This window comes from Hyperolius riggenbachi, chromosome 1, assembly GCF_040937935.1.
Source record: "Hyperolius riggenbachi isolate aHypRig1 chromosome 1, aHypRig1.pri, whole genome shotgun sequence".
Classification (NCBI taxonomy): domain Eukaryota; kingdom Metazoa; phylum Chordata; class Amphibia; order Anura; family Hyperoliidae; genus Hyperolius; species Hyperolius riggenbachi.
The window spans coordinates 320249144-320270481 of NC_090646.1; the positions used below are offsets into that span (position 1 = coordinate 320249144).

Consider the following 21338-nt stretch of genomic DNA (forward strand, 5'->3'; position numbering starts at 1 on the left):
ATGGTGAGTACAACTTTCTTTTTTTTTTTGTGCTCGGAGTCCCTTTAAGCATTAAGCCTTGCAACTCTTTAAAATCGTTATCCGCATTAGGTATACAATCCTGCTCAATATTAAAAATCTCATCAAGATCAGTACACTTTTTCAATCTTTGCTCAAATATGTTAATATCTGCAGCAGTATAAAATACAAAACTTTAAAACACAACCAATTACTGCGCTGATATACAATAAGGGTGAATGTAATAACAGGTGGTGCGCTGCTCTCCTTAAACAGTCCACAAAATATCACACAATAGCTGCGCCCTAGGAACTCAGCAAACACAGTCCTTCCACACACAGTGTAGGTGGTATGATCAATATGGCACTCCTCTTCTAGTAAAAAAAGACCAGTGATCCACTTCAGTGAGATACCACCATCACACCCCAAGCAGTGGCCACTCACCGTTAATGTATGACCCTCAGTCAGATGGGTCTTCAGCGCTTATGGGGTCATCTGGCCGCCCCTTGCCATATAAGGAATGCTCGTCCTGATCACCAAAAAAGTATGGCTGGTTCTTTGAACCTTAAAAAAGACATACCAGTGCTCCCATAGCGTACAATTGTAAAACCACTGTAATAATAAAAATATTGCACACTTACAAACATAGCCGTGTTAAGATCGCTCAGAGTTTTAGTGGGCTCCACCCCAATTGTTGGCGGGCCGGGTCGGCTGGAGTGCACTGTATCATCTGCCTCCCCTTCGTGACCACGTAAGTTCCCACAGCTGTGCACTAAGGCCCCACTTGCTTTACCGGTTTCGTTGCATAAATCGACTCATCAGAAGCTTGCGCGGCCTTCTACTAGTTAAAATATATACCCTTTGCGGCAACTCCCCCATCCACTCCCATCCCCTCCCTCACCCGGAAGTTCTACCCCTTGGACCAATCATAGTATCCCCCTTACCGGAAATGACCTTACCGGTTCCATAGCAGCCAAGACACCGTCTCTCTCCTACTACCGGGCTACCGCGCGTGTGTCAGTTCAGAGAGGCATCACTTCACTCTGCCCCCCACCCACGTAGCACGCTTTGTATACGACCTCTATGGCAACTCACAGATACTATGAGTTGCACGGCCTCACTGCTTCTATCAATGTTAGCCCATCACAGTACTCATCGCTATTGTGCTAAAAACAGTGATAATCAATTACTGTTTTTAGCACAATAGCCTTATAGGCTTCTTATGGACCATTGGAGCTGGACACAGGTCTAACCAGATTAAGTAAACATAATATGTATATATTTTGTATGGCGGTAGGGAGAAGGGTCTAAGAGTAGGATCTCACATATATATAATATATAATGTGAAAGTGCATGATATGACACTATAAGGATGATGAATAGAATGTAAATTATTGGAAAGGTACTATGTATTTGTGATATTTTTGCGTGGTCCAAATACCTGTATACAACAGGTTTTCTCACTGGTGATCTTTTCCTAAACATCCCTACAGGAGTTCCAATACCCTTTGTCTTTTAATTTTCCCTAATATTATATTAATTGGTTCCATGTGGACCTCCTGAGTATATATTTTGATTATCAATTGTGCGAAACTACTTGGACAGTGATTCCATAGTGTGGTTGACCCAGAGTGGAGATTGGTGCAGAATGGCATTTATGTTATCTGAGGAGCTTGAATTGGACATACAGAGTACCTTTAGCACTGTCCTTGCAAAAGAGGTTGGAGCTACAGCTGCAAATGGCGACACTGGTGATGATCTTAAAAAGCTGTTTCGGTTGCATAAAAATAACAAATATTTGCAAAGAAAAATGGAACATATGTTCTTTGGAGGGATACATCAAGGCAGCAATCATTCCCCCTGGTCTACGTGAAAAAGTCATCCCTGCCCAACATTTACAAAATGCTAGATTCCTCCCTAAATGGGAGGAAGAAAGCATTTCTCATGGCATTAGATACATGGAGATGATAGTAGAGGAGGAAAAGATACAACTAGAGGAGATCAGTGAGGAAGTTAAAGGCACTGCAAATGAACTGGATGCATATAAAGATGATCCAGAGTTTGGGCGATATAATTATCAGGTTAAAAGGGAGGTCGAAAAATATAATGTTTATCTAAAGAGGACAAAACAGGCAAAATTTGAAAGAGACAGACTGGAATGGCACACTGGAGTAAAGGTTCCCCTGAAAACAAAGAGAGGTAAAAAACCCAAGGGAAAAGGAGGTGATAGGCCGGTGTCAGAAGCCTCAGCATCTGAGCCTGAGGTGTCAGATGAGGAGGATAAAGGGGTGACTTTTAGAGGAGTCAGTTCAACCCAAAGGTGTTTTGAAACACCCTCAGGGGACAGAGAAAGGTGCAGAAAAAAGAATAGAGCCAAACCCAAAAAATCCAAAAACAAGAAAAGGTACAGGAGAGAAAGAAGAGAAGAGCCACGGGCGGGAATTGAGAAACAGGACAGTATTATAAAGGGAGAGGATGAAGTGGGAATAATTAATAACCTCATGAATTATACAAATATTGAGTTAACGACCGCAAATGTAAGTATCTTAAATAAGGGGTTGCCATTTTCCCCAATGACTAGAGGGAATTAATTTGAAGTATATAAGGACATCACTTTATTCTTGAGAAAAGTATATCTCCGCAAACAACATATGTCCACTTGTCCCGTAAAGGATCAGGCTAAAAATTACACATTTGATGAAGTACCACTTGGTAATGAAGAGAATGAGGACTGGCTATCTCTGATTGAAATACCTGCACATGTCGATTTAAAAGTGAAATCTGAGTACATGCCCCCTTTCCATAATAATAAACATATTCCTAGACCTGGTCGCCCGTGATCTGGAACAGCTGAATTGGAAAGCGTTTGGGGAAGGCAATCTATCACATGATGAGAGGTGGGCATTAAACGACTTGAAGTGTCATGATGACTTAGTCATTAAGCCAAGTGATAAAGGGGGGAACGTGGTATTGATGGACAGGACGATGTACAGGGCGGAGGTTGACAGACAGCTTAGCGACTCCTAAACCTACATAAGAATCCAGGGTGACCCGTTCCCGTCTGTGAAGGATGAATTAAACCAATTATTGGAATATGGTGTTCACCAGGGTATAATTAATGAACAAGAGTTCAAATACATGGAGGTTGGGGAGTTTAGCAGACCTGCCCTGTACGTGATTCCAAAGGTCCACAAGGGCACGTTCCCCCCCCCCCTCCTGCCAGACCTATTGTATCTGCAATAAATGGCCCTTGTGAAGCCGTGGGACAGTTTTTAGATGGTAAATTTAAGCCCCTGGTGGAAGGACTTAGATCATATGTAAGAGACACCATGCATGTACTAAACAAAATCAATGGTTTCGCTATAGAGGAGGGATATTATCTTGCAAGTATTGACGTTGAGTCATTGTATACCTTCATCCCGCATGTCGTAGGATTAAAAGCAGTGGAAGAAGCCCTTGATGAAAATTACCCATTACATCCTGAACCTAATTCCTATTTAATCGACTTTTTGAAGTTTGTGCTTATGAACAACTATTTTTTGGAAAATGGGAGGTGCTATCTACAAGTACGAGGAACTAGTATGGGTGTGACTTGCGCTCCAGCATACGCATGTATACATTTAGGGATGTGGGAGGAACAGGAAGTGTACGTACAGGAGCTGTTCCGGTCGGGGGTAGCGCTTTGGCTGAGGTACGTGGATGATGTGCTCGTTGTGTGGAGGAAAACAAAGGAGGAGTTCCATCAATTCGTTGAAGTGTTGAACCAAAACAATCGGAACATTAAATTGACATCTGTTACAGATGCGAGAGCAATTACGTTCCTTGATTTGGAGCTACGTGTCAACGGGGGCACTCTCCATACAAAAACTTTTAGAAAACCCACAGCGGGTATGTAACGATCGGTGTAGCAACACAGATGTCTGATTATGTGTGATCTGCAGAATCACCAATAATACAGACACTATACCTGATTATATGATGATCTACAGAATCACCAATAATGCAAGTATAGCTAACAGGATAATGCAATAGTGTATAGTGCTTGGTGCAACAGTAACAGAGTAGAATAACTAGGCCTCACCAGAGAAGCTGGTGGGCACTATTAGAACACAGTATCGGATAGATAGATAGAACCTCACCAGAGGAGCTGGTGGGAACTATTAGAACACAGTAACTGGCTAGTTTGGTAGAACCTCACCAGAGGAGCTTTTGGGTGCACTATTAGAACACAGTTACTGACTTGTTTGGCAGAACCTCACCAGAGGAGCTGGTGGGTACTGTTAGAACACAGTAACTGACTATACTTGAAGAAAAAGAAAGGGGGACCGCTACACTCACGTGTATAACTCAAAGGGAGCAGGGACGTCAATTGCCAAAGTCCATAGGTAACCAGAAAAATCCCGCTGCACCAATGGGTTGGTACATAAAGAGAAAAGATACCCCTATAAACAGCACCACTGCAGACCATATGTATCAATCAAAAAAGTATATTTTTATTACAAGCTTTGCAAACACATACCAATGATACAAAAAAATTTAAAAACATCTAAAAACAGCATAATATTGTATTTCCAGCCATATTCAACATAATGGGCCTGCTAGATATAATAATCTATTATGTTCAGTCTCAGTAGATGTACAACCTGTAACCACTGGGGGCTCAGAGAATGAGCCCCCTCGTGGATGAACCCGGGTTCAGTAAGAATTATAAAGTGCAAAACATTTTTTTGGAAACCATGAAAGTGCATATAGTGCTACACAAACAAACAATCATTCAGCATATGCAATAACTGTGCAACCTATCAGACTAAAAGTGCAGTTTAAATACTGTCAGAGTCACTAATGACCAAGTGGAAGCAGCCTATTAGGATCTGCAAAAAAGTGAATAGGTAAAAGATACTTAGCCGGGTATGAAAAGAGAGGCAGGCAGACTGGCTTGGAAAGACGGAAGTATCCCCTCAGGACATAGCCCACATGCTCCGCGGTCGTCACTCCGTTTTGAAAGGTGAGGTGGATAGCCACCTCAGGTGAGGTGGATAGCCGCGGTCGTCACTCCGTTTTGAAAGGTGAGGTGGATAGCCGCCTCACGGCTATCCACCTCACCTTTCAAAGCGGAGTGACGACCGCGGAGCATGTGGGCTATGTCCTGAGGGGATACTTCCGTCTTTCCAAGCCAGTCTGCCTGCCTCTCTTTTCATACCCGGCTAAGTATCTTTTACCTATTCACTTTTTTGCAGATCCTAATAGGCTGCTTCCACTTGGTCATTAGTGACTCTGACAGTATTTAAACTGCACTTTTAGTCTGATAGGTTGCACAGTTATTGCATATGCTGAATTAATGTTTGTTTGTGTACCACTATATGCACTTTCATGGTTTCAAAAATGTTTTTGCACTTTATAATTCTTACTGAACCCGGGTTCATCCACGAGGGGGCTCATTCTCTGAGCCCCCAGTGGTTACAGGTTGTACATCTACTGAGACTGAACATAATAGATTAGTATATCTAGCAGGCCCGTTATGTTGAATATGGCATGAAATACAATATTATGCTGTTTTTAGATGTTTTTAAATTTTTGTGTATCATTGGTATGTGTTTGCAAAGCTTGCAATAAAAATATATTTTTTTGATTGATACATATGGTCTGCAGTGGTGCTGTTCATAAGGGTATCTTTTCTCTTTATGTACTATGTATACATGCTCTACCCCAGCACACTCAGTCAGTGGTGCTCACCGCCAGGTCGTAAATCACGCTTACGCGTGGATTCACGACCATTTTGACGCATTCCGCCTCGGACACGCTAAGCCGTGAATAGATTTTCAACCACGAAAATCTGCTTCGGCTACGCGTGAATGCGGACAGAAATCCGCATTCACGCTCGTGAAACCCGGCGCTGAAGTCATGGTTTGCGGAAATGCGTCAAACTATGCGGAAGTGACACATTGCAGGCCAATCAGAGTGCCCCAACCAGGCCCTAGCAACCAATCACAGGAGGGGAGCTATGCCCTCCCCTCCTGAATATAAAGCGGCGGCCATGATGGAAAAGCTCTGTCCTTGCTAGACTGTGGTGCTGAGAGGATTATCTCCAGGCCATTGTTGTTTGAGCAAGTGCATTTATTGTGTTAAAAACAAAGCGTTTTTTTGCTAACACTGCTCTTATACTGTACACAGTTAGCTAGTCAGTGAGTGATTGCTGTAGTTAGTTGTAGTCAGTGTAGTGTAGTGGGAGTGTGGGAGTCTAGTGATTATTTAACTGTGTGTAGTGCTGTGCAGGCAGGTTCAGTGCTGCAGTGTAGTGGGAGTGGGGATTATCTGTGTGTAGAGTGCAGGCAGGCAGGTTAGTGCAGCTGCAGTGTTCACTTGTATATTCCAGTGACAGTTATACACTTGTACTATTTGCAGGCAGCCAGTCACACTGCCGGTGCCGCCACTCTCTGCCAGCGCTGTTCATTCATTCTGTCAGTGACCTTGTGCCGTGCCCAGTGCCCACTGCTTGCTCGCTCGCTGGCATATGAGCATCTCATTACACAGTGTGACATCCTTGTGTGCCCACTGCATCCTTCAGTGACCTAGTTGTATATCCAGTGCCCACTGCTGTGCCCACTGCATCCTTCAGTGACCTTGTACTGTGGCCACTGCATCCTTCAGTGAGCTAGTTGTATATCCAGTGGCCACTGCTGTGCCCACTGCATCCTTCAGTGACCTTGTACTGTGCCCACTGCATCCTTCAGTGACCTTGTACTGTGCCCACTGCATCCTTCAGTGACCTAGTTGTATATCCAGTGCCCACTGCTGTGCCCAGTGCATCCTTCAGTGACCTTGTACTGTGGCCACTGCATTCTTCAGTGACCTAGTTGTATATCCAGTGGCCACTGCTGTGCCCACTGCATCCTTCAGTGACCTTGTACTGTGCCCACTGCATCCTTCAGTGACCTTGTACTGTGCCCACTGCATCCTTCAGTGACCTAGTTGTATATCCAGTGCCCACTGCTGTGCCCACTGCATCCTTCAGTGACCTTGTACTGTGGCCACTGCATCCTTCAGTGACCTAGTTGTATATCCAGTGCCCACTGCTGTGCCCACTGCATCCTTCAGTGACCTTGTACTGTGGCCACTGCATCCTTCAGTGACCTAGTTGTATATCCAGTGGCCACTGCTGTGCCCACTGCATCCTTCAGTGACCTTGTACTGTGCCCACTGCATCCTTCAGTGACCTTGTACTGTGCCCACTGCATCCTTCAGTGACCTAGTTGTATATCCAGTGCCCACTGCTGTGCCCACTGCATCCTTCAGTGACCTTGTACTGTGGCCACTGCATCCTTCAGTGACCTAGTTGTATATCCAGTGCCCACTGCTGTGCCCACTGCATCCTTCAGTGACCTTGTACTGTGCCCACTGCATCCTTCAGTGACCTTGTACTGTGCCCACTGCATCCAGTGATTCATTACTAGCAACATGTCTCGCGGGGTGAGAGGAAAGGGAGTTCAATTGCCTCAGCCACTTCTGGGACTGCTCCACGTCCAGGGAGAGGACGCCCAGCTGTACATGGTCGTGATGCAGCAGAAAGGGGGGCAGCAAAGCCTGGGCCGAGTCAGCGGACGCCATTGTCCAAATATTTTAAAGTTTCTGGTCCTCGTGTGGTGGTTGAGCAAATGGAACCTGACGTACTCATGGACATCATGACTTCCTCCCAGACCTCTACTGTGAGCACCACTCCAAGCAGCAGCAGCAGCCAACGTCCCACGCTTGTTGTGACATCCACACCAGCACCCACTGGTCAGCAGCCCTCCCAGGATGACAGCGTTCTGTCCCTCAGTCCGGCTTCTGGGAACCTGCTGATGCAAGAAGCTCAGGACTTACTGGGGACTGATGTGGCAGAGATTGAGATCGGGCCACAATCACAAGCGTTGTTGAGTTCTGATGATGAAGAAGAGGGGTGTGTGTCTGGGGATGTGGGGACAGAAGAGGAGGCAGGGGAGTCAGAGGAAAAGCTGGATTATGAAGATGCTGCTGATGATGACGACGTTGTGGACCCTAACTATGTGCAGCCTGCTGAGTCCGTGGAAGAATGGTCAGAGGCACAGCAGGATGACGAGTCACCTCGGCCTAGGCAAGGATATCGCCATATGTCAGGCAGGGGCAGGGGCATCGGCAGCAGTGGGCGTGGAGGAAGTAGACAGGACACTGCTTCAGCCGGCACCACCACCATGCAACCCCCGGCAACTACTACCACACATTGTTCCGCTGCACCCTCTGCTAGTGGGGGCCGCAGTAAATTAAAGTCACCAGTGTGGGATTGCTTTGAGGAATGTACTGATGACAAAAGGTATGCTGTGTGCAGGTTATGCAGCAAAAGATTGAGCCGTGGGAAAAGTCTGAGCAAGATGGGTACCTCATCCCTCCAGGGCCACCTGAGAAGCCGCCACTGCCGCGAGTATGCGGACTTTAAGAGGAAGCAGGCACTGCTGGCAGGGGTTCCTGAGAGCAGAAGGCCCACCAGCGCAGCAGCATCATCCCTCCCTCAGGGTCGTGAATCCCCCACAGCAGCAGCAGTAGTAGCACGCAAGCGCTCTTCCACCTCGGCTACTCAGGACACAGACATTGAGGCTGGCAGCCAGTGTTCGTCTCTCTCCTCTGTCTCCCCTGCATCCCAGCGTCGTCAGACCCTGCTGAGCGACACCTTTCAGGGTCTGACCAAGCCTCTGCCTCCAAGCCACAGGCGGATCCGCAAACTAAATGGCTTGCTGGCCCGGGCCATGGCATCACAGCTGCTTCCCTACTCCCTGGTGCAGGAGGGGAGCGCCATGCGGACGCTGCTCCAATTTGGCATCCCCGAGTGGCAAGTCCCCAGTCGCCACTATTTCAGCAGGAGCGCGATCCCAGCACTCCACAAGTTTGCGGTGGAAAACGTGGCCCGTTCCCTGGACTACTCTGTGGGCAAGCGGGTCCACGTGACCATGGACTCGTGGAGTAGCAGATTTGGGACAGGTCGCTACCTGTCCTTTACGGCCCACGGCAGAGTGCAGCAGGCGTTGTACGTGGATGGCGGTTTGAGGAGGACAACGACATGGCACAGGAAGAGGACAGGCATGCGTTATGGGACAATGGCGAGGACGAGGAAGATCTTGCTGGCAGGGCCCACTTGTTTCCCATGGCTGTGCACATGTTGCGCTGCCTTCGCAGGGACCCCCGGGTGATCCAGATGCGTTCAAGGGAGGACATCTGGATTACCTTGATGCTTGATCCCCGTCTGAAGGGGAAGCTGGGAGACTTAATGACGCCATCCACTACCGAGCAACGCACAGGGGAGTTGAAGGAGGCCCTTGTGCGCAGACTACTGGAAGCATTCCCCCAGCCTTCCACCCCCACTGTAACTGCTCTGCCAAGCCAGCAAGAGGTGCCTGCCATTGCCACTAGCAGCACAACAACAACCACCAGCAGCAGCAGCAGCAACTGGCGCCCCGGAGACCTGAAGAGCCTAAGCAAGAGCCTGTATGCAGTGCAGCAGCCCAGAACAGAGGTGCCCGCCACAGCATCCACCACCAACCAGCACAAGCAACGACTGACCACCATGGTGTCTGACTATATGGGGTCATCCTGCGGGCTCAATGACACCGACAGCCCCGTGGACCCCTTGGAGTACTGGGTCAAGAGACTGGACATCTGGAGCGAGCTTTCCCAGTACGCCCTGGAACTCCTATCCTGCCCTCCTTCCAGTGTCCTCTCAGAGAGATGCTTTAGTGCGGCCGGTGGCGTGGTCACAGAGAAGCGCTCTCGGCTCTCCCACGCCTCTGTGGACAAACTCACCTTCCTGAAAATCAACCAGGCTTGGGTGGAAGGTGAGTTCCTGGCCCCTATTGTCGGACACAGGGGGACATGAAGTGGCTGCTGCATGTGCTGTTGTTAACTATGCCTGCCTTTATAAAGACATTTACTACCTTCCTAGTGCCTACCTTGGTTAATTTTTTGGTGTTATGGTACTACTACCAGTAAGTTGCCATGGTCCTCCTTCTGAGCTGCTGAACTGACCGCCCGCTTTGTCCTCCTGACTCAGTCGCTACTACACTCTGCGTTCACACTGCCCGGGTCACCGGGTGCATTTAATTTTTTGGCCAGCACTATGACGCTGTGCTACTACTACTGTGCTGCTGCTGCTGCTGAACTGACCGCCCGCTTTGTCCTCCTGACTCAGTCGCTACTACACTCTGCGTTCACACTGCCCGGGTCACCGGGTGCATTTAATTTTTTGGCCAGCACTATGACGCTGTGCTACTACTACTGTGCTGCTGCTGCTGAACTGACCGCCCGCTTTGTCCTCCTGACTCAGTCGCTACTACACTCTGCGTTCACACTGCCCGGGTCACCGGGTGCATTTAATTTTTTGTATAAAAATATGGTTTGCACACCCACAAACAAGCAAAATCAACTGTGTATCTGGGTGCTAGGTATGGTAAATAGGGCCTATGGCCCCTACAATGCATAAAAATATACTGTACACCTGCACACCAATAAGTTCATTGCAAAAAATCTTTATAATAAATATATACAAAAGGTGAACATGCGCATATACAAACAATATTGCACAAGCTGAGACAAACACTCAAAATGGACACTATGTCAATGGTATAACATCACAGCACTGTACATCACATTAAGCATTAGACCTTAATACAGCGGTGTATGCAGCAGTGCATACAGCAAAAGACCAGTACAAAATAGTGCAAGGGCTAACAAAATAGAGAGCTGTGAAGTCAACCACAAGGATCCCGGAACTGCAGCAATATACAATCCTCATGGAGCAGACATCAAGCAAGCTGGAGAGCCCAGGATCACACAAAGTTCATGACAAAGTGTCAAACGTCCATTACCCTGACAGCGCCGTTTCGGATTGAAGATCCTTCGTCAGAGGGTCAGAAGTTGCCCAGGGAGTGCTGTAGCCATCTAGTTGTCATATCGTACTATAAATAGTGAAGCTAATTGATCAAACGCCCAGCCTGGACACTTTTTGCGACTGAGGAGGATTTCCTCAGATGATACCTCTTTTTTTAGAGAAGCAGGGACCATGTATGCAAACTTTCTGGCAAGGGGCTATGACTCTCAGGTACTCGATAGTGCACTAGAGAGAGCTTCACAGAGGGACAGAGAGACTCTACTGCGATTTAATCCCCGACGTGACCAATCAAGACTTCCCATGATCTTAACATACTCTCCACTCTCTTTACAGGCACAAAAAATCGTGAGGAAACATTGGCATATTTTGAGCAGTGATCCATCTCTTCCAAGCGTTTTCGGTGAACAGCCAATTTGTGCATTTAGACGTTCCAAGAATTTGCGTGACACTTTGGTGCATGCCAGGAGTACAATACCCACTTCCACTTCCACAGTGCTGTGATGTTATACCATTGACATAGTGTCCATTTTGAGTGTTTGTCTCAGCTTGTGCAATATTGTTTGTATATGCGCATGTTCACCTTTTGTATATATTTATTATAAAGATTTTTTGCAATGAACTTATTGGTGTGCAGGTGTACAGTATATTTTTATGCATTTAATTTTTTGGCCAGCACTATGACGCTGTGCTACTACTACTGTGCTGCTGCTGCTGAACTGACCGCCCGCTTTGTCCTCCTGACTCAGTCGCTACTACACTCTGCGTTCACACTGCCAGGGTCGCCGGGTGCATTTAATTTTTTGGCCAGCACTATGACGCTGTGCTACTACTACTGTGCTGCTGCTGCTGAACTGACCGCCCGCTTTGCCCTCCTGACTCAGTCGCTACTACACTCTGCGTTCACACTGCCCGGGTCACCGGGTGCATTTAATTTTTTGGCCAGCACTATGACGCTGTGCTACTACTACTGTGCTGCTGCTGCTGAACTGACCGCCCGCTTTGTCCTCCTGACTCAGTCGCTACTACACTCTGCGTTCACACTGCCCGGGTCACCGGGTGCATTTAATTTTTTGGCCAGCACTATGACGCTGTGCTACTACTACTGTGCTGCTGCTGCTGAACTGACCGCCCGCTTTGTCCTCCTGACTCAGTCGCTACTACACTCTGCGTTCACACTGCCCGGGTCGCCGGGTGCATTTAATTTTTTGGCCAGCACTATGATGCTGTGCTACTACTACTGTGCTGCTGCTGCTGAACTGACCGCCCGCTTTGTCCTCCTGACTCAGTCGCTACTACATTCTGCGTTCACACTGCCCGGGTCGCCGGGTGCATTTAATTTTTTGGCCAGCACTATGACGCTGTGCTACTACAACTGTGCTGCTGCTGCTGAACTGACCGCCCGCTTTGTCCTCCTGACTCAGTCGCTACTACACTCTGCGTTCACACTGCCCGGGTCGCCGGGTGCATTTTATTTTTTGGCCAGCACTATGACGCTGTGCTGCTACTACTACCACCAGTATGTTGCCGTGGTCCTTCTGTGCTGCTGAACTGACCGCCCGCATAGTCCTTCTCCTGACTCAGTCGCTACCACCACTGCACTCTGCGTTCACACTGCCCGTGTCCACTGACAACTCTGCTGTGATGTCATTGCCACTTATTACCAATTAATAGCCCCAATTAATAGCCCCATTTAAAGTGTTGATTTCACTTTAAAATCCATTTTCTCTAGAAAAACATTTTTTGGGGGAATTTTTTAAGTTGCCCCTTATCACCTCGATAATCCATGCAATTTGGGGGATTGTAGCATGTATGGGGGCTTTGTTATTAACGTTAAAAGAAAATCCGCCTCCGGGCGGGAATCCACGCGTGATTACGCCATTCACGGCAGAAAATCCGCGCGGTTGCGTGGACGCGGACGAAAATCCGCATGCGGATTTTTTTTTGCAACCACGCGGATTGCCGAATTCGTGGATGAGGCACATCCGAGCATCCCTGCACTCAGTCATTATTACTTGGGGTGCTGACAAACTCTTTTGTGCACCAATGGGTTGGGTGAAGTAGAAAATCCTTTATTCTTTAAAGGGATACTGTAGGGGGGTCGGGGGATAATGAGCTGAACTTACCCGGGGCTTCTAATGGTCCCCCGCAGACATCCTGTGTTGGCACAGCCGCTCACCGATGCTCCGGCCCCGCCTCCAGTTCACTTCTGGAATTTCTGACTTTAAAGTCAGAAAACCACTGCGCCTGCATGCCCGTGTCCTCGCTCCTGCTGATGTCACCAGGAGTGTACTGCGCAGACACAGACCATACTGGGCCTGCGCTGTGCGCTCTTGATGACATCAGCAGGATCGAGGACACGGCAACGCAGGCACAGTGGTTTTCAGACTTTAAAGTCTGAAATTCCAGAAGTGAACCGGAGGCGGGGCCGGAGCATCGGTGACCATTAGAAGCCCCGTGTAAGTTCAGCTCATTTTCCCCTGACCCCCCTACAGTATCCCTTTAATCCATCATCAGTGTTACAATAAAAAGCTCACGCGTATCGGAGCATAAGATGGCTCCTTAATCATCAGAGCTATGATTAAGGAGCCATCTTATGCTCCGATACGCGTGAGCTTTTTATTGTAACACTGATGATGGATTAAAGAATAAAGGATTTTCTACTTCACCCAACCTATTGGTGCAGCGGGATTTGTCTGGTTACCTATGGACAGTAACTGACTAGTTTGGCAGAACCTCACCAGTGGAGCTGGTGGGTACTATTAGAACACAGTTACTAACTGGTTGCAGAACCTCACCAGAGGAGCTGGTGGGAACTGTTAGAACACCTCACCAGTGGCAAGGGCCCACTGGTGAGTAGAGAGGTCAGACAGGCTGGGTTCGGCAACTGAGAGAAAGATACAGTACAGAATCAGTAAGCAAGAGAGTAGTAAGTATTCAGGCAGTGTTTCAGCAACTAGATCAGATGGGCAGAGGTACAGAATCAATAAGCAAGAGCAGAGTCAGAGATAGCCAGAGTCATACACAGAGTATCAACTATACAGTAATAATAATAATCCTAGTCTTGTGTGAAATCCCTGGTTTCTTCCCAGATCAAAGCACACCGGATACTAGTCTAAGGTCTGAGCGCTAACACGTATGTATTCGCAACCGCAGACAGGTTGCGAGTGAGCAGAGAAGGCTTAAGAAGCAGAGGAGACCTCACAGCCGCGCCCACCAATAATCAACCAATCCAGAGTGGTGTGAGTCCCCTCTGACGTCAGCCGACCTGCGGGTCAGCTGACGCGCCTCCTCCCAGCATAAAGGTCCTGTCTACACGCGCGGCCGCGCGATACAGCAACCCTATGTGTAAATGACAATTCCGTCCTCAGCGTGCTAGATGGCGATGGAACGGAAAACACCTCTGAACCGGGACCCGAGGTGGCTGCGGAGACACCCGGTGTGCGCAGATGTTACAGGGTAATACACTCCTCCACGCAACGAGCCATAATCCTCCGTCCTTGGTCAGGGGCATCCCGACCGGACAGTTCCTATGGATCCGGCTAAATTGCACGGATAAAAAGGAATTTCGTGATGAGTCTTGACGAATGTACGCACGTTTTAGACAACGCGGATATCCGCACCGTAGTCTGCTCACCAGCCTGCAAAATGCAGGCGAGAGAGAGCGAAGCTCCTTACTGGTTCCTCAAGAGAAAAAGGTGGGGGAAGGGGAAAAGAATTGCACGAGGATCATTACAAAATATGGGACACATTGGGATGAAATTAACAAAATATTTTCCGCTCATTGGCCAGTTTTGTGCCTTGACCCGGTAATTGAGAAAATTGTGGGCCCAAGACCATTGGTAACAGCCCATAGAGATAGAAATTTAAAGGATGAACTAGTGCATACAGTATTACCCCCAAAATCTACCAATAATTGGTTGCAGAAAAGATCCCCCCCTAAAGGAATGTACAGGTGCGGTGTACTATATGTCCCTATGTGGATAGAACAAGCAGTTTTGAGTCTCAAAATGGTAAAAAACATTTCTCTATACAGATGTTTTGTAATTGTGAGTCGCAAGGTATTATATATCTAGTCACCTGCCCATGTAGGAAAATATATGTAGGTATGTCAACCCGCCCCTTTAAAACAAGAATTGGTGAGCATCTCTCTAATATTGCAAGTGGGAAACCAGTGTCGCCACTTGCTCAGCATTTTCAAAGTCAGCATGCGGGACAAGTTCGGGGCCTAAGAGCAAAAGTCATTCAGGTTGTGAAACCAAATATACGTGGTGGTAACCTTGAAAAAATACTCCTGCAGCGTGAAGCTGAATGGATGTATAATTTGGGCTCAAGGGCACCTGATGGCCTGAATGTTGATTTTTCTTTAAAAAGTTATTTATGAAGCTGTTGACCCCAGCCATTTGTAGGATAAGCCAGTGAGAAATGATACTGTTGTTGTGTTTGAATGAGAAAATGTATTGAACAGAGTTAGCTTTTCCGCCACTAGATGGAAACCTCTATACGAAATGAATGAATGTACGTAACCTGCCAGCAGGGAGGAGTTACATTGACGTATAAGAAGGGCAGCGCAAGGCCCCTCTGGGAAACCACTTCCATCCTGAGGAAGCTTGGGATTGGACCAAGCAAAACATGTAGGCGTTTCCTCCCCAACACTACGTGGTAACGCGGCACACGCCGTCCTGATACAGTGGATGTACCTGGAAGCCGTCTTACACACGGAGGTCCATGGTTTGCACAAACCTGAGTGCGATGCAGCACGGACTTTGGGCAATACCATCCGGGAAGTAGACTCAGTAATATCTAGAGGGCATTGGAGAGCATGCGGCAAGTGGTTGGGTGAGAGACAACAGCAGGTAGGCTGCACCGATACATCACACTGAGAACTGCTAATATCAATATATGGTGATGCATGCTTAGAAATTGAGCATGATTGCGACACATATATACTGAGCACTTCCGTTGTTTTGAACAGCTGCGATTGAGCTGCCATTAGGAAGTGATACAAAGTATGCTGCATGAACTGTCGCTAATATATTCATCTGTGTTGTATCAAGCAAGTTGGTTCCTGTGATTAACGTATGGACAGTCAGATCCGGCGTCTGCTCGCCATGCCACTTTAGAGCAATGTAGCTGTCTGGTGTTGCTAATTAGTCTTTCTGAACCCCGGAATACGCTTCTCCCATTGATCTATAGGTTATTTACATTGATAGGCTAACCGGGTTGCTGTGGGTCGGTAGTGTGTATGGCTGGATGCGTGGGCTGGCCATGTATGTTTTTAATGTATTGACAGATCTGTCAAACTTTTAATATGGATCACAGTCTTAGGACGCACCTAAACCTTTTTTGATACTAAATATAGAGACCACACAGTGGTATTTTTTTGGACATACACGTGTTGTTGCCCTTATTCCTTGGTTCCTTATTTTGCAACTATGTATTTGTGAACAAGTTCTGAATATAATGCAAGGTTCCCTCCAGGTTGGCATCCGGAGAGGCTCTTTAATTTAGGATGAGGGGCCCCTACTGTAAACTATGATAGCGCGATGAGTACTGCGATGGGCTAACATTGATAGAAGCAGTGAGGCCGTGCAACTCACAGTATCTGTGGGTTGCCATAGAGATCGTATACAAAGCGCGCGATGTGGGTGGGGGGCGGAGTGAAGGGACGCGTCTCTGAACTGACACACGCGCGGTAGCGTGGTAGTAGGAGAGAGACGGCGTCTTGGCTGCTATGGAACTGGGAAGGTCATTTCCGGTAAGGGGGGCGCTATGATTGGTCCAAGGTGTAGAACTTCCAGGTGATGGAGGGGATGGGAGTGGATGGGGGAGTTGCCGCAAAGGGTATATATTTTAACTAGTAGAATGCCGCACAAGCTTCTGATGAGTCGCTGTATGCGACGAAACCTGTAAAATAAGCGGGGCCTTAGTGCACACCCGTGGGAACTTACGTGATCACGAAGGGGAGGCAGATGATACAGTTATAGAAGGGTTGAGGAGTCGCCCGATGTATTTGCACAATTACGGTGTTTTTCCAATGCTAACAAGCAATATTTAAGAAAGGAGGAGGGTCCTACCTTGAAAAAGTAGTCCATCCAGTACTTAGTATAGAAGGTAAAAAACTTTATTGGGCACTTAACTGACAACGCGTTTCGCGGTGAAAACCGCTTCTTCAGGTCGAATACTGTGCCTTTAAAAACAAACATGGCACATAGGATAGCATCAATACACAAAACAACAATTCCTTCGCATCACACTACTCAAAACATTGATATCCAAATTAATCAGCGGTATAAACATACATAAAAATACTCTAAATTACACAATACCGAAGCTGTAGTACAAATATGAGGTACTAGCTAAAAAACAATAGGGCATATTATCACATTCTGCAAGATCCATGGGATCATATAAATATGTGTGAATATATATATATCTAAGCCATGAAATAAAAATATATAGTGGAAGTGCTAGACTTTAACTGGGTCATCAACACCCTGCAAAGGGTGGCCAAGGGTAACACTAAGGACCAGAAATATTGAGGACCCATGTGAGGAATGGGAGAGATGCCAGGAGGAGAAATAGGGAAACACTCATAGAACTATGAGGGGGGGGGGTTAGTAATGGGCAAAGAAACAACAACTGCTCCTAAGAGATCGGGTATTGCACAGCATAAGGCCAGAGGAGGTGTCATAGCACTTACCTGATGAAAGTAGTGCAGCTATCCTGGGCGCCTTTATGGAGGACGCCGTGGCTGTTAGGGGAATAAATAGCGCTGGTTCAATTCCGGAGTAGGGGGCATGGTCATATGGCGTCACTGCGCTGATATGCAGCGTGACGTCAGTGCGGAGGGCCGGACGTAGCCCCGCTCTGTGTATGCGTTGCTAAGCTACACAGAGAGGACAGCGTTGCCGCACTAGTACAGGCATGTGGCGTACGAGCATGAAAAGGGGAGGGCAGCGTCAGACACGCTCGGGCCAGCGTGTGACGTAGATAATAAAGGGCCAGTGTGGGACCATATTAAAAATAAAAGGCTGAGCTGGCAGAGCGGGGACAAATGTCCTCAATAGCGGCCATTTTGTAGAAGCCCGTGGTTTATGTGGCCAAAGGACAGGGGGCAGGATAGGAGAACACGATCCTCTGGGTGCAGGTCTCTAGTAATAAAACACATGGTGAAATGGACAGAGTCACATCCCTATCCGGGCATATAGCAATAAAAGGCATATTTCATATATCATGTTTCATATACACCATTCATTAAAACAAAGTACTAAATATCAATAAAAATGAACATAATAAAAAAAAGGGTGTAAGTTCACCCCAAACTGGACCTCTATCAGGAGTCAATAACATGTCTATGTGTACATTTATAGAGGGCATCACACAGTCCCATAAGTCTTTACAATTTACTGTAATACAGATATGAGAAAAATAATAACATTAATTAAAAATGAATTATTACGATTAATTATACAAAGAGAGGCTGAAATAGCCTAATAGTATATATTGTTGAGTTAACATGTCAGATTCGCACCTCTGATTAAAATTGTAGATATATTCAATCATAAGTGTCATGATCTTGAAATGAAAGGGGCACGCCGGATAAGGCGTAAGGGAAGATGTAGGTGCAGTAAGCCTATGCGGAGATGGTATATCCTTGCTTCAAGGGAGGCAAAGAGGGGGGGGGGGGAAGAGGGGGAAAGGACGGGGCGGAGGGGAAGGGAAAGGGGAAGTGCCCAACGGTCTAAATGGGGGGCGGAGGAGGGGGGAGGAGGGAGGCGGAGGGGAAGGAAAAGGGGATGAAATGCCCGAGGGTCTAAATAGGATGGATGGGGGGGAGGGACAAGTATAACCAGGTAAAAACTTGTGCCCCTACTGGTCGGAGGGATAGGCCTATAAACTAACGGTAGGGAAGTGTGAACTGATAGATGGCCCTCAAAAGTGGTTCCTAAAAATAGGCCCTACGGGTTCTATCATGTTTCATAAGTTGTGCTCCAGACATATGTTGAGGCCCTCTGGTTGCAGGGTTCCCAATTTGAAAATCCAAAACATTTCCCTGCTTCTTAGTCTTCCTGTTCTGTTTTGTACTGTCTCTGCAATCCTCTCCAGGGGGCATATTGAGGTATCTTCACATTCACAATTGTGAACCATTTTGAAGTGTTTAGACAGACCATGCTTTAGATAACCCTTCTGGATGTTTCTCCTGTGTTGACCCCATCTGGTACGAAGGTGCTGGGTGGTCCGGCCTATATATTGCAGCCCACAGGGACATGTTATTAGGTAAATTACAAAGTCTGCTGAGCAATCCATCATCTCACCAATGGTGTGCTCTTCTCCTGTGGTCTTAGATATGAAGTTGCGGGCGTTTTCTCTGATCTTCTCACAGTAGAGACACCGAGGTTGCTGACATCGCGTAACTAACCCCTGGGTACTTCTTTGAGTTAATGGGGCGGCCACTGTTTGTGTGTCTCCTCTGAGTTTGCGGGGGGCAACTCTCGATTTTTGAGAGTTTTGGCTCTGCGGAAAATGACTTTAGGTTTTTCTTCTATGTCGACTTTAAGAAGTGGATCCATTCGGAGTAAAGGCCAGGACTTCCTTATAATCTCCTTGATGTCCTTATGCTGTCTCGAGAACCTGGTAATGAAGTTGACCTCCTTACCTATTGCTCTGTTGGTATTCGGATCCTTCCTAACGATCAGATTGTTATGATCGGTATTTCTAGCTTTCCGTCTGGCTTCGTTGACTAATTGTTTGGGGAAGTGTCGATCAGTAAACTTATCCATAAGGATCTGTGCTTGTTGGTCGAAGGTTTCTACCTCACTACAATTTTTACGAATCCTAAGAAACTGGCCAAAAGGAATATTGTTCTTCCAAGGCTTATAATGGCAGCTCTTATAGCCAATTCATACATAATAGTATATGTATGAATTGGCGTCCACCGCCTTGAAGAAGTTTTTGATCTTATATTCCCTCCCTCTTGGTATAGGATCAAATCCAAGTAGTCAATCTTTGTCGGGTGGTGTTTAGAAGTAAAAGTGAGGCCCCAGTCATTATCGTTTAAATAGTAACAGAAGATTCTTATTGATTTGTCGGTACCGTCCCAAATCAAGATCAAATCATCAATGTACCTCTTGTACAGTGGGTTGCAAAAGTATTCGGCCCCCTTGAAGTTTTCCACATTTTGTCATATTACTGCCACAAACATGAATCAATTTTATTGGAATTCCACATGAAAGACCAACACAAAGTGGTGTACATTTGAGAAGTGGAACGAAAATCATACATGATTCCAAACATTTTTTACAAATAAATAACTGCAAAATGGTGTGTGCATAATTATTCGGCCCCCTTTGATCTGAGTGCAGTCAGTTGCCTATAGACATTGCCTGATGAGTGCTAATGACTAAATAGAGTGCACCTGTGTGTAATCTAATGTCAGTACAAATACAGCTGCTCTGTGAGGGCCTCAGAGGTTGACAAAGAGAATATTGGGAGCAACAACACCGTTAAGTCAAAAGAACACACAAGACAGGTCCAAGACAGGTCAGGGATCAAGTTATTGAGAAATTTAAAGCAGGCTTAGGCTACAAAAAGATTTCCAAAGCCTTGAACATCCCAAGGAGCACTGTTCAAGCGATCATTCAGAAACGGAAGGAGTATGGCACAACTGTAAACCTACCAAGACAAGGCCATCCACCTAAACTCACAGGCCGAACAAGGAGAGCGCTGATCAGAAATGCAGTCAAGAGGCCCATGGTGACTCTGGACGAGCTGCAGAGATCTACAGCTCAGGTGGGAGACTCTGTCCATAGGACAACTATTAGTCATGCACTGTACAAAGTTGGCCTTTATGGAAGAGTGGCAAGAAGAAAGGCATTGTTAACAGAAAGTATAAGAAGTAAGGTTGCAGTTTGCCACAAGCCATGTGGGGGACACAGCAACCATGTGGAAGAAGGTGCTCTGGTCAGATGAGACCAAAATGGAACTTTTTGGCCAAAATGCAAAACGCTATGTGTGGCAGAAAACTAACACTCCACATCACTCTGAACACACCATCCCCACTGTCAAATATGGTGGTGGCAGCATCATGCTCGAGGGGTGCATCTCTTCAGCAGGGACAGGGAAGCTGGTCAGAGTTGATGGGAAGATGGATGGAGCCATATACAGGGCAAACTTGGAAGAAAACCTCTTGGAGACTGCAAAAGACTTGAGACTGGTGCGGAGGTTCACCTTCCAGCAGGACAATGACCCTAAACATAAAGCCAGGGCATCAATGGAATGGTTTAAAACAAAACATATCTATGTATTAGAATGGCCCAGTCAAAGTCCAGATCTAAATCCAATCGAGAATCTGTGGCAAGATCTGAAAACTGCTGTTCACAAACGCTGTCCATCTAATCTGACTGAGCTGGAGCTGTTTTGCAAAGAAGAATGGGCAAGGATTTCACTCTCT

The 21338-nt window shown here is 46.9% G+C and overlaps 1 protein-coding gene across 5 annotated transcripts in view; it reads right to left on the reverse strand.

Moving 5' to 3' along the window:
• LOC137509573 (uncharacterized) overlaps window positions 1-21338 on the reverse strand; it is a 348789-nt gene that overhangs the window by 294313 nt on the left and 33138 nt on the right. For 3 of the 5 annotated variants that reach the window (XR_011020495.1, XR_011020494.1, XR_011020496.1), the window contains exon 2: window positions 16963-17075. The exons of the other annotated variants lie outside the window; for them this stretch is intronic. The gene's annotated coding sequence lies outside the window, so the exon portion shown is untranslated. The remainder of the gene's footprint in view (window positions 1-16962; window positions 17076-21338) is intronic. 5 annotated transcript variants of the gene reach the window in all.